Source organism: Panulirus ornatus, chromosome 45 (assembly GCF_036320965.1).
Source record: "Panulirus ornatus isolate Po-2019 chromosome 45, ASM3632096v1, whole genome shotgun sequence".
Taxonomy (NCBI): domain Eukaryota; kingdom Metazoa; phylum Arthropoda; class Malacostraca; order Decapoda; family Palinuridae; genus Panulirus; species Panulirus ornatus.
In genome coordinates, this window is record NC_092268.1 from 10,088,666 (window position 1) to 10,103,889 (window position 15,224).

General features: G+C 40.7%; 1 long non-coding RNA gene across 2 annotated transcripts in view; it reads right to left on the reverse strand.

The window, feature by feature from the left end:
- The window catches only part of LOC139762939 (uncharacterized), a 49,506-nt gene that overhangs the window by 5,703 nt on the left and 28,579 nt on the right, over nucleotides 1–15,224 (reverse strand). For both annotated transcript variants that reach the window (XR_011715868.1, XR_011715869.1), the window contains 3 exons: nucleotides 3,089–3,243; nucleotides 2,825–2,938; nucleotides 1,039–1,163 (listed from right to left, as the gene is read on the reverse strand). This is a non-coding gene — a long non-coding RNA (uncharacterized lncRNA). The remainder of the gene's footprint in view (nucleotides 1–1,038; nucleotides 1,164–2,824; nucleotides 2,939–3,088; nucleotides 3,244–15,224) is intronic.

Here is a 15,224-nt window from a genome sequence, read left to right on the forward strand (position 1 = left end):
ATGAAGGTCAAACAGGTTAGTTGTTTATTTGGGTTTTAATCCTATTGGCTAGAAGGATCATTCATATTATGAAGTAACGTACCCACTCCCTGCACAAACATGAACACATTCTTGATGCCTCTCTATCAAAAATTCCTGCAGTGCTCAGGAAGCCGGCCAGGTTCACCAGTTAGGACCATAAGTTAAAGAGTAATAACGTGATTCTTACTTGTGTTAAATGTCTATTTACCTTATATATATGTACCATGTCTGTACTAAGTATGCACACGTGCACACACACACACACATATGAGTGGTGAAATCATGAAATATAAAATCTTTTCTTTCTTTCTTTCATACTATTCGCCATTTCCCGCATTAGCGAGGTAGCGTTAAGAACAGAGGACTGGGCCTTTGAGGGAATATCCTCACCTGGCCCCCTTCGCTGTTCCTTCTTTTGGAAAAAAAAAAAAAAAAAAAAAAAAAGAGAGGGGAGGATTTCCAGCTATAAAACCTTCACATTTCACTGGTAATTACAAGAAAACGAATTTTAAAATATTGTGTGGATATACTTCAGCTGTATCAAAGTTTGGTACACTTCCAGTATTTGGAATCTGGCAGCTAGTGATCTACTTTCCATACATATTAATAAACATTGGGGGGGTCTTCATTTTTTTGTACTACTGGTATTTATTTTCAGACATTATAATCTGGTTTCAGTAAATTCATAATTTTGAATATTTAGAAGTTGAATCTTTTTCATAATTTATTAATTTTGTGAAGTAACATTTGGTTATACTCACAATCACTCATCATGTATGAAGTCACTGATTTGCCATAATTGAATGGCAATGAATCAATAACTGTTATTCAGAATTTTATTTGTAAGACAGTTACGTGCATGAGGCAGACAGCTGTAAATAACGAGTATGCTGTTAAAATGATCATGCCTGTATATTTATCTGTGCTTTTGTATAATAAAGTATTCAAAAATATGTTGCCTATTCTACTAAACAGCTGTTTTCTATATTACCTCCTCTCAATGAAAAAATTGATTACCTAGTGAGTCAAAGCTAATCTATCCTGAGTTCCATTCACTGTCTATCTGCAAAAAAGAGGAGGATGGAGGTGCAGGTCTGTTCCCTCTTCTCTTCACTTTCTTGAAAATTTCAGCATGGATGAATCTATGGACAAAAAAAAGAATTAAACGAATTAGTCGAGTAATTAGCACATGAATAGCAACATAATAAATTCAGGTGTTAATAACACGCTTAATATTAGGAAATGCAGTCATTTGATTCAAAATATGTAATCACCATAAAGAATAACATCTATTTATTCATTTATTATACTTTGTCGCTGTCTCCCGCGTTAGCCAGGTAGCGCAAGGAAACAGACGAAAGAATGGCCCAACCCACCCACATACACATGAATATACATACACGTCCACACACAGCACATATACATATCTATACATCTCAACATATACATACATACACACACACAGACACATACATATATACACATGTACATTATTCATGGTCTGCCCTTATTCATTCCTACTGCCACCCCACCACACATGAAATGAAAACCCCCTGCCCCCATATGTACACGAGGTAGCGCTAGGAAAAGACAACAAAGGCCACATTCGTTCACACTCAGTCTCTAGCTGTCATGTATAATGCACCGAAACCACAGCTCCCTTTCCACATCCAGGCCTCACAAAACTTTCCATGGCTTACCCCAGATGCTTCACATGCCATGGTTCAATCCATTGACATCTATACTCATATTTTTATTAAAATCTGAAGAACTTGAAAATCTGAGCAAAATGCCTTACAATTTTCTTGATTTTTTAAGTCATGGATTTTCTTGAAAAGTTCAGCAGTGATGCTATTAAGTATGCTGAATAAGAATCTGTGGTCAGAATCTAAAAATTATGCTTATTGGACAAATTATTAGCACATGAATACTAATATAACTAATTCAAGTATTAATAATACACCTAATATTATGAAATGCATTTTACTCAGATTTTCAGGTTCTTCAGATTTTAATGAAAATCTGTGCATTGCAAATATAAACTGCATTTCATAAAATTGTGTTAACATGAATTAATTATATTAACACTTGCGTACTAATTACTCGACTACTTAGCCTAATTTTTAAGTTTTTACCACAGATTCATATTCGGGCATACTTAATAACATCTATCCTGAGATTTTCAAGATAATCCGTGATTTAAAAAATCAAGAAAAATGTAAAGCTATATGCATTATGCTGAGATTTTCATGTTCTCTTGATCTAAATACAACAACCGAATCACTTCCCAGGCCCTTTCATCCCTAACTGACAGGATACTCACCCCTCTCCAAAACTCTTGCATTTACCTCCCTAACCACCCCATCCATAAACAAATTAAACAACCATGGGGACATCACGTACCCCTGCTGCCAAACGACCTTCACTGGGTACCAATCACTGTCCTTTCTTCCTACTCGTGCATGTCATACATCCTTGATTAAAAAATTCACTACTTCTAGCAGCTTTCCTCCCACACCATATACTTTTAAGACATTCCACAAAGCATCTCCATCAACCCTCTCATATGCCTTCCCCAAATCAATAAATGCTACACACAAATCCATCTTTTTTTCTAAGTATTTCTCACATACATTCTTAAAAGCAAACACCTGATCCACACATCCTCTACCACTTCTGAAACCACACTGCTCTTCGACAATCTGATGCTCTGTACATACCTTTACCCTCTCAATCAATACCCTCCCATATAATTTCCCAGGAATACTCAACAAACTTATGCCTCTGTAGTTTGAACACTCACCTTTATCCCCTTTGCCTTTGTACAATGGCACTAAGCATGCATTCTGCAAATCCTTAGGCACTTCCAGAAGAGCCAGTCTGCTTGGCCAATCAATCCTGATGGCTGGCACGATCACTAAGCAAGAGGGGAAAAAAAAAGGCACCATGTCACAGAGAAGAAAATATTCCAGTGATGGTGTCTAATCACTCCTGTAAATACAATCAGAATTTCTTTGAATATTATCGATTGATTAATTTGTAGCTGTAAATAAAATTCATCACATACCCTTCTCTTTAGTTTGGTTTTCTCTTCAGTTGGTAACCCTAATGCTTCAAGATCTCGTACATCTAAGTAGTCTTGGGCCGGTCACGCCAACATCTTGGAATTGTCCTATGCAGCTCTCTAGACCTCGGACTACCAGCCACTGGCTTACCTGCAAACTAAGTATCAACCAATCAAATTAATGAAAGGCGATTAAAACTAAAAATGTGAAATCAGGACAAATATGTAAATAATGCAAATATAAATAAAACAGTACAATTCTAGTGTTCATTACTTTTATCATATCTATAACAATTAATACACAGTATATAAAAGAAAGTAGTCACTACTGTACACAGATTATGCAAAAAAGCTGTGCTTCCATGCTGTATTCACAAGTGACCTGCTTTACTTTGCTTGAAGAAGTCATATCTGTTGTTCTGGATGATTACTAGATTTTTTTTTAAATGATGCCTAGAGCAGCTACTAAAATATGTTGTGCAGTTTTTTACTGAGGTGACACAGGTACAAGTGGTAAAAGGTAAACTGAATGGTAATTCTACACATACACACACACACATATATGTGTGTGTGTGTGTAAAAGGATAAACTTGAGAGTAAGAGTGAATAAGCGCAAGGTTATTAGGTTCAGTAGGGTTGAGGGCCAAGTTAATTGGGATGTAAGTTTGAATGGAGATAGATTGGAGGATATCTGGGAGTGGACTTAGCAGCGGATGTAACCATGGAAGTGGAAGTGAGTCACAGGGTGGGGGAGTGGGCAAAGGTTCTGGGAGCAATGAAGAATGTGGAAGGAGAGAACGTTATCTCGGAGGTGGAAGGATGGAGTGAAGAACCTTTTGAACGACTAAGACCTGAACATACAGGAGGGTGAGAGGCATTTAAGGAATAGAGTGAATTGGAATGATGTGTTATACTAGGGTCGACGTGCTATCAATGGGCTGAACCATGGCATGTGAAGCATCTGGGTTAACCACAGAAAGGTCTGTGGGGCCTGGATGTAGATGGGGAGCTGTGATTTAAGTGCATTACACATGATGGCTACAGACTGGGAATGAATGTGGCCTTTTTGTACAGCTGTTTTCCTGGCACTACCTGACTAAAGCGGGAGGTAGCGATGCTGTTTCATTGGGGTGGAGTAGCGCCAGAAATCGAGGAAGGCAAAAAGTATGAATATGTCCATGTGTATATATGTCTCTTGCTGTCATGTGTAATGCCCTGAAACCTCAATTCCCTATCTAAATCCAGGCCCCACAGACCTTTCAATAGTTTACCTGAGGCCTTTCACATGCCCTGGTTCAGTCCACTGACAGCACGTCGACCCTGGTATACCACATCATTCCAATTCACACTGTTCATTGCATACCTCTGACCCTCCTGTATGTTTAGGCCCCGATCACTCAAAATCTTTTTCATTCCATCCTTCCACCTCCAATTTGGGCTCCTGCTTCTCCTTGTTCCCTCCACTTCTGATACATATATCCTCTTTCTAAGTCTGTACACTTTAATATCATTCATGTCATGTTCATATTTATTTGCAAACCTCATAGAAACACTAGAAACCACAAAATGCATTACCTCTTGTGGAAAATGATAACTTAAGAGATACATCAAAGACACAGAAACCTCTGAAAACTTTCAATCCTACAAAACAAAGAAACATTTATATATAAAAGCATTAAGTGACCGTACCCTTACAGAAGACACTGCAAAACACAGAACAGAAAACAAAATGAAACATGATAACATGGCAAGCTTACAACAAAAACCTGGAAATTATAACCTTAGAGAACAGAAACTAAAACATCAGACACTTTAGAGGACAAAGGAAATGAGAAGTGGACAAATGTGAGTTACATAGGTCAAGCTGTTCTTTTCAAATGCTTGTAACCATTAACATTATACACACCTCGTGTTACCCTGGTGACTTAAAACCCAGGCCTAACCTACATTATCATTCTAACAACAAAGAACTAGAATACAGCTAAAAACCCAATTTTCATAACCTATACACAGTGACAGGGTTGTTGGGATGAGTGTGTTTGTAAGGGAAAGCCTTTGCGAAAATACTGAAGCGAGTTAGTCTCTTATTCATTAATCATGAAGGTCAAACAGGTTAGTTGTTTATTTGGGTTTTAATCCTATTGGCTAGAAGGATCATTCATATTATGAAGTAATGTACCCACTCCCTGCACAAACATGAACACATTCTTGATGCCTTCCTATTAAAAATTCCTGCAGTGCTCAGGAAGCCGGCCAGGTTCACCAGTTACGACCATAAGTTAAAGAGTAATAACATGATTCTTACTTATGTGTTACATGTCTATTTACCTTATATATATGTACCATGTCTGTATTATGAATGCACACGTACACACACACACACAGAGGAGTACGGATATGGTACATCTATGCAAGGTTACTAGACAGGCAACAAAAGTGTATCACACACATGGTAATCAAAAACAGTAATCACACATACACACAAACACCCAAGTCTATGCCGCCTACTGAAGGGTCATATCATCGTGTTCAAAGTCTGTCAGTCATGCTTAGAGGTCGTACGGTCATGCTCAAAGGTCGTAACATCTTGTTCAATGTCCGTCCATCATGCTCAGAACTCGTACTGTCATGTTCAAAGTCAGTCCATCATGCTCAGAGGTTGTACAGTTGTCGTCAAGGGTCATACCATGGCCTCCAAGGTCACCTGTTTTATAGCCATCGACATCAAAGTTAAAAAACAAGAAATCACCCCGAGCAGCCTTGTCCTCCCGCTCCAGAGAGACAAGCTCACTAATATCATATCATTTCTTAGCACATTGGCAGCTATTTCTGCACCTGATGACATATATCTGTGCAAGTAACAAATATGTAGCATCATCACAGATATAGCTGAGCCTAGGAAAACAATGGGGATTAAGGCTGGAATGGGAATCTTCCAGAGATTCCAAATATCTAATATTCTGTTTAACTTACAAACACTGTTTCATTAAATTTCTTGTCAATGTTTGTATTTTTGTGATGTGCAAGTTATCATATATTTTTACATTTCCCCCTTTATATATATCATTTATTATCTATTTATTTATTTTGCTTTGTTGCTGTCTCCCGCGTTAGTGAGGTAGTGCATGGAGACAGACAAAAGAATGGCCCAACCCACGTGACCAAACCGTTTCAAAACACCCTTCTCTGTTCTCTCAACAACACTCTTTTTATCACCACACATCTCTCTTACCCTTTCATTACTTACTCGATCAAACCACCTCACACCACTTATTGTCCTCAAACATCTCATTTCCAGCACGTCCACCCTCCTCCGCACAACTCTATCCATAGCTCATGCCTCACAACCATATAACATTGTTGGAACCACTATTCCTTCAAACATACCCATTTTTGCTTACCAAGATAACATTCTTGGCTTCCACACATTTTTCAACGCTCCCAGAAAATTTGCCCCCTCCCCCACCCTATGATTCTCTTCAGCTTCCATGGTTCCATCCACTGCCAAATCCACTTCCAGATATCTAAAACACTTCACTTCCTCCAGTTTTTCTCCATTCAAACGTACCTCCCAAATGACTTGTCCCTCAACCCTACTGTACCTAATAACTTTGCTCTTATTCACATTTACTCTCAGCTTTCTTCTTTTACACACTTTATCAAACTCAGTCAACAGCTTCTGCAGTTTCTCACTCGAATCATCCATCAGCACTATATCATCAACGAACAACAACTGATTCACTTCCCAAGCTCTCTCATTCATAACAGACTGCATACTTGTCCCCTTTCTCCAAAACCCTTGCATTCACCTCCCTAACCCCATCCATAAACAAATTAAACAACCATGGAGATATCACACACCCCTGCTGCAAGCCGACATTCAATGAGAACCAATCACTTTCCTCTCTTCCTACTCGCACTCATGCCTTACATCCTCGATAAAAACTTTTCACTGCTTCTAGCAACTTGCTTCCCACACCATATATTCTTAACAGTTTCCACAGAGCATCTCTATCAACTCTATCATATGCCTTCTCCAGATCCATAAATGCTACATACAAATCTATTTGCTTTTCTAAGTATTTCTCACATACATTCTTCAAAGCAAGCACCTGATCCATACATCCCCTACCACTTCTGAAACCACACTGCTCTTCCCCAATCTGATGCTCTATACATGCTTTCACCCTCTCAATCACTACCCTCCCATATAATTTCCCATGAATACTCAACAAACTTATACCTCTGTAATTTGAGCACTCACACTTATCCCCCTTCCCTTTGTACAATGTCACTATGCATGCATTCCGCCAATCCTTAGGCACTTCACCATGAGTCATACATACATTAAATATCCTTACCAACCAGTCAACAACACAATCACCCCCTTTTTCAATAAATTCCACTGCAATACCATCCAAACCAGCCACCTTGCCGGCTTTCATCTTCCGCAAAGCTTTTACTAACTCTTCTCTGTTTACCAAATCATTCTCCCTAAATGTCACACCACCCCGACCAAAACACCATACATCTGCCACTCTATCATCTAACACATAAAACAAACCTTCAAAATACTCACTCCATCTCCTTCTCACATCACCACTACTTGTTATTACCTCCCCAATTGCCCCTTCACCGATGTTCCCATTTGTTCTTGTCTTATGCACTTTATTTACCTCCTTTCAAAGCATCTTTTTATTCTCCCTAAATTTTAATGTTACTCTCTCACCCCAACTCTCATTTGTTCTCTTTTGCACCTCTTGCACCTTTCTCTTGACCTCCTGCCTCTTTCTTTTATACATCTCCCACTCATTTGCATTATTTCCCTGCAAAAATCATCCAAATGCCCCCCCCCCCCTCTCTCTCTCTCTCTCTCTCTCTCTCTCTCTCTCTCTCTCTCTCTCTCTCTCTCTCTTTTCTTTCACTAACACTCTTACTTCTTCGTCCCACCACTCACTACCCTTTCTAATCTGACCACCTCCCACGCTTCTCATGCCACAAGCATCTTTTGCAGAAGCCATCACTGCTTCCCTAAATAAATCCCATTCCTCCCCCACTCCCCTAACATCCTTTACTCTTCCCTTTTTCCATTCTGCACTCATTTTTTCCTGGTACTTCCACACACAAGTCTCCTTCCCAAGCTCACTTACTCTCACCACCCTCTTCACCCCAACATTCTTCTTTTCTGAAAACCTCTACAAATCTTCACCTTCGCCTCCACAAGATAATGATCAGACATCCCTCCAGTTGCACCTCTCAGCACATTAACATCCAAAAGTCTCTCTTTCATGCACCTATCAATTAACACATAATCCAATAATGCTCTCTGGCCATCTCTCCTACTTACATACGTATACTTATGTACATCTCTCTCTTTAAACCAGGTATTCCCAATCACCAGTCCTTTTTCAGCACATAAATAGAAGCTCTTCACCATTTCCATTTACAACACTGAACACCCTATGTACACCAATTATTCCCCAAATCACCCATCAATATAACTCGGCCTCTTGCATCAAAACTACTAACACACTCACTCAGCTGAGTGAGTGTTGCGTCTCGGGTAAACCATGGAAAGGTCTGTTGGGCCTGGATTTGGTCAGGGATTTGTGGTTTTGGTGCATTAAACATGATAGCTAGAGACTGAATGTGAATGAATGTGACCTTTTTTGTCTGTTTTCCTGGCACCACCTTGCTGAAGCTGGGGGTAGTGATACCGTTTCTTGTGGGGCAGGGTAGCACCAGGAATTGAAAGGAAATTGAAGGAAAGGAAGTATGAATATGTAAATGGGCTGAAAACCCTCCCCTCCTCATATTTTAACTTTCTAAAAGGGGAAACAGAAGAAGGAGTCACACAGGGAGTGCTCATCCTCCTTGAAGACTCAGACACTAGGGTGTCTAAATGTGTGTGGATGAAGCCAAGATGAGAAAAAAGGAGAGATAGGTAGTATGTTTGAGGAAAGGAACCTGGATGTTCTGGCTCTGAGTGAAATGAGGCTCAAGGGTAAAGGGGAAGAGTGGTTTGGGAATGTCTTGGGAGTAAAGTCAGGGGTTGGCGAGAGGATAAGAGGAAGGGAAGGAGTGGCACTACTCCTGAAACAGGAGTGGTGGGAGTACGTGATAGTGTAAGAAAGTATACTCTAGATTGATATGGGTAAAACTGAAAGTGGATGGAGAGAGATGGGTGATTATTGGTGCATATGCACCTGGGCATAAGAAGAAAGTTCATGAGGCAAGTGTTTTTGGAGCAGTTGAGTGAGTGTGTTAGTAGTTTTGATGCACGAGACCAGGTATTAGTGATGGGTAATTTGAATGCAAAGGTGAGTAATGTAGCAGTTGAGGGAATAATTGGTGTACATGGGGTGTTCAGTTTTGTAAAGGGAAATGGTGAAGAGCTTGTAGATTTGTGCACTGAAAAAGGACTGGTAATTGGGAATACCTTGTTTAAAAAGAGAGATATACATAAGTATACGTATGTAAGTAGGAGAGATGGCCAGACAGCGTTATTGGATTACATGTTAATTGATAGGTGTGCGAAAGAGAGACTTTTGGATGTTAATGTGCTGAGAGGTGCAACTGGAAGGATGTCTGATCATTATCTTGTGGAGGCGAAGGTGAAGATTTGTAGAGGTTTTCAGAAAAGGAGAAAGAATGTTGGGGTGAAGAGAGTGGTGAGAGTAAGTGAGCTTGGGAAGGAGACTTGTGTGAGGAAGTACCCGGAGAGACTGAGTACAGAATGGAAAAAGGTGAGAACAAAGGATGTAAGGGGAGTGGGAGAGGAATAGGATGTATTTAGGGAAGCAGTGACGGCTTGCACAAAAGATGCTTGTGGCTGAGAAGCGTGGGAGGTGGGCAGATTAGAAAGGGTAGTGAGTGATGGAATGAAGAAGTAAGATTATTACTGAAAGAGAAGAGAGATGCAGAAGGTGAAGAGAAGGTGCAAGAGGTGAAAAAGAGGACAAATGAGAGTTGGGGTGAGAGAGTACCATTAAATTTTAGGGAGAATAACAAGATGTTTTGGAAGGAGGTAAATAAAGTGCATAAGACAAGAGAACAAATGGGAACATCAGTGAAGGGGCAATGGGGACGTAATAACAAGTAGTGGTGATGTGAGAAGGCGATGGAGTTAGTATTTTGAAGGTTTGCTGAATGTGTTAGATGATAGAGTGGCAGATATAGGGTGTTTTGGTCGAGGTGGAATGCAAAGTGAGAGGGTTAGGGAGAATGATTTGGTAAACACAGAGGAGGTAGTAAAAGCTTTGCAGAAGATGAAAGCTGGCAAGGCAGCGGGTTTGGATGGTATTGCAGTGGAATCTATTAAAAAAAGGGGGTGACTGTGTTGCTGACTGGTTAGTAAGGTTATTTAATGTATGTAGGACTCATGGTGAGGTGCCTGAGGACTGGCAGAATGCTTGCATAGTGACATTGTACAAAGGGAAAGGGGATAAAGGTGAGAGCTCAAATTACAGAGGTATAAGTTTGTTGAGTATTCCTGGGAAATTATATGGGAGGGTATTGACTGAGAGGGTGAAGGCATGTACAGAGCATCAGACTGGGGAAGAGTAATGTGGCTTCAGAAGTGGTAGAGGATGTATGGATCAGGTGTTTCCTTTGAAGAAAGTATGTGAGAAATACTTAGAGAAGCAAATGGATTTGTATGTAGTATTTATGGATCTGGAGAAGGTGTATGATAAGAGTTGATAGAGATGCTCTGTGGAAGGTATTAAGAATATATGGTATGGGAGGCACGTTGTTAAATGCAGTGAACAGTATTTATCAAGGATGTAAGGCATAAGTACGAGTAGGAAGAGAGGAAAGTGATTGGTTCTCAGTGAATGTAGGTTTGCGGCAGGGGTGCGTGATGTCTCCATGGTTGTTTAATTTGTTTATGGATGGAGTTGTTAGGGAGGTGAATGCAAGAGTTTTGGAAAGAGGGGCAAGTATGCAGTCCGTTGTGGATGAGAGAGCTTGGGAAGTGAGTCAGTTGTTGTTCACTGATGATACAGTGCTGGTGGCTGATTCATGTGAGAAACTGCAGAAGCTGGTGACTGAGTTTGGTAAAGTGTGTGAAAGAAGAAAGCTGAGAGTAAATGCGAATAAGAGCAAGGTTATCAGGTACAGTAGGGTTGAGGGACAAGTCAATTGGGAGGTAAGTTTGAATGGAGAAAAACTGGAGGAAGTGAAGTGTTTTAGATATCTGGGAGTGGATTTGGCAATGGATGGAACCATGGAAGTGGAAGTGAGTTATAGGGTGGGGGAAGGTGCAAAGTTCTGTTAGTGTTGAAAAATGTGTGGAAGGTGAGAATGGTATCTTAGAGAGCAAAAATGGGTATGTCTGAGGGAATGGTGGTTCCAACAATGTTATATGGTTGCGAGGCATGGGCTATAGATAGAGTTGTGCAGAGGAGGGTGGATGTGCTGGAAATGAGATGTTTGAGGACAATATGTGATGTGAGGAGGTTTGATCAAGTAAGTAATGAAAGGGTAAGAGAGATGTGTGGTAACAAATAGAGTTTGATTGAGAGAACAGAAGAGGGTGTTTTGAAACGTTTCTCATGCCATAAGCATCTTTTGCGCAAGCCATCACTGCTTCCCAAAATACATACCATTCCTCCCCCACTCCCCTTACCTCCTTTGTTCTCACCTTTTTCCATTCTGTACTCAGTCTCTCCTGGTACTTCCTCACACAAGTCTCCTTCCCAAGCTCACTTACTCTCACCACCCTCTTCACCCCAACATTCTCTCTTCTTTCCTGAAAACCTCTACAAATCTTCACCTTCGCCTCCACAAGATAATGATCAGACATCCCTCCAGTTGCACCTCTCAGCACAACATCCAAAAGTCTCTCTTTCACGCGCCTATCAATTAATACGTAATCCAATAATGCTCTCTGGCCATCCCTCTACTTATGTATATCTCTCTTTTTAAACCAGGTATTCCCAATCACCAGTCCTTTTTCAGCATATAAATTTACAAGCTCTTCACCATTTCCATTTATAACACTGAAACCCCCATGTACACTAATCATTCCCTCAACTGCCACATTACTTACCTTTGCATTCAAATCACCCATCACTATAACCCAGTCTCTTGCATCAAAACTACTAACACACTCACTCAACTGCTCCCAAAACATTTGCCTAATGATCTTTCTTCTCATGCCCAGGTGTATATGCACCAATAATCACCCATCTCTCTCCATCAACTTTCAGTTTTACCCATATCGATCAAGAGTTTACTTTCTTATACTCTATCACATACTCCCACCACTCCTGTTTCAGGAATAGTGCTACTTCTTCCCTTGCTCTTGTCCTCTCACTAACCCCTGACTTTACTCCCAAGACATTCCCAAACCACTCTTCCCCTATACCCTTGAGCGTCGCTTCACTCAGAGCCAAAACATCCAGGCTCCTTTCCTCAAACATACTACCTATCTCTCCTTTTTTCTCATTTTGGTTACATCCACACACATTTAGACACCCCAATCTAATCCTTAGAGGAGGATGAGCACTCCCCACGTGACTCCTTCTTCTGTTTCCCCTTTTAGAAAGTTAAAATACATGGAGGGGAGGGTTTCTAGCCCCCCGCTCCTGTCCCCTTTAGTTGTCTTCTACGACACGTGAGGAATGCATGGGAAGTATTCTTTCTCTCCTATCCCCAGGGATGATATACATATTTTTTATTTATCATACTTTGTCGCTGTCTCTCGCGTTAGCGAGGTAGCACATGGAAACAGAAGAAAGAATGGCCCAACCCACCCACATACACATCTATATACATACACGTCCACACACACACATATACAACATATACATATACATATATATTCTTTCTTTTCTTTCATACTATTCGCCATTTTCCACGTTAGCGAGGTAGCGTTAAGAACAGAGGACTGGGCCTTTCAGGGAATATCCTCACCTGGCCCCCTTCTCTGTTACTTCTTTTAGAAAATTGAAAAAAATGAGAGGGGAGGATTTCCAGCCCCCCCACTCCCTCCCCTTTTAGTTGCCTTCTACGACACGCAGGGAATACGTGGGAAGTATTCTTTCTCCCCTATCCCCAGGGATAATATATATATATATATATATATATATATATATATATATATATATATATATATATATATATATATATATATATATATTTTTTTTTTTTTGCCTTGTCGCTGTCTCCCGCGTTTGCGAGGTAGCGCAAGGAAACAGACGAAAGAAATGGCCCAACCCACCCCCATACACATGCCTTGATTCAATCCACTGACAGCACGTCAACCCCGGTATACCACATTGCTCCAATTCACTCTATTCTTTGCCCTCCTTTCACCCTCCTGCATGTTCAGGCCCCGATCACACAAAATCTTTTTCACTCCATCTTTCCACCTCCAATTTGGTCTCCCTCTTCTCGTTCCCTCCACCTCCGACACATATATCCTCTTGGTCAATCTTTCCTCACTCATTCTCTCCATGTGACCAAACCATTTCAAAACACCCTCTTCTGCTCTCTCAACCACGCTCTTTTTATTTCCACACATCTCTCTTACCCTTACGTTACTTACTCAATCAAACCACCTCACACCACACATTGTCCTCAAACATCTCATTTCCAGCACATCCATCCTCCTGCGCACAACTCTATCCATAGTCCACGCCTCGCAACCATACAACATTGTTGGAACCACTATTCCTTCAAACATACCCATTTTTGCTTTCCGAGATAATGTTCTCGACTTCCACACATTCTTCAAGGCTCCCAGAATTTTCGCCCCCTCCCCCACCCTATGATCCACTTCCGCTTCCATGGTTCCATCCGCTGCCAGATCCACTCCCAGATATCTAAAACACTTCACTTCCTCCAGTTTTTCTCCATTCAAACTCACCTCCCAATTGAATTGACCCTCCACCCTACTGTACCTAATAACCTTGCTCTTATTCACATTTACTCTTAACTTTCTTCTTTCACACACTTTACCAAGCTCAGTCACCAGCTTCTGCAGTTTCTCACATGAATCTGCCACCAGCACTGTATCATCAGCGAACAACAACTGACTCACTTCCCAAGCTCTCTCATCCCCAACAGACTTCATACTTGCCCCTCTTTCCAAAACTCTTGCATTCACCTCCCTAACAACCCCATCCATAAACAAATTAAACAACCATGGAGACATCACACACCCCTGCCGCAAACCTACATTCACTGAGAACCAATTACTTTCCTCTCTTCCTACACGTACACATGCCTTACATCCTCGACAAAAACTTTTCACTGCTTCTAACAACTTGCCTCCCACACCATATATTCTTAATACCTTCCACAGAGCATCTCTATCAACTCTATCATATGCCTTCTCCAGATCCATAAATGCTACATACAAATCCATTTGCTTTTCTAAGTATTTCTCACATACATTCTTCAAAGCAAACACCTGATCCACACATCCTCTACCACTTCTGAAACCACACTGCTCTTCCCCAATCTGATGCTCTGTACATGCCTTCACCCTCTCAATCAATATCCTCCCATATAATTTACGAGGAATACTCAACAAACTTATACCTCTGTAATTTGAGCACTCACTCTTATCCCCTTTGCCTTTGTACAATGGCACTATGCACGCATTCCGCCAATTCTCAGGCACCTCACCATGAGTCATACATACATTAAATAACCTTACCAACCAGTCAACAATACAGTCACCCCCTTTTTTAATAAATTCCACTGCAATACCATCCAAACCTGCTGCCTTGCCGGCTTTCATCTTCCGCAAAGCTTTTACTACCTCTTATCTGTTTACCAAATCATTTTCCCTAACCCTCTCACTTTGCACACCACCTCGACCAAAACACCCTATATCTGCCACTCTATCATCAAACACATTCAACAAACCTTCAAAATACTCACTCCATCTCCTTCTCACATCACCACTACTTGTTATCACCTCCCCATTTGTGCCCTTCACTGAAGTTCCCATTTGCTCCCTTGTCTTACGCACTTTATTTACCTCCTTCCAGAACATCTTTTTATTCTCCCTAAAATTTAATGATACTCTCTCACCCCAACTCTCATTTGCCCTTTTTTTCACCTCTTGCACCTTTCTCTTGACCTCCTGTCTCTTTCTTTTATACATCTCCCACTCAATTTCATT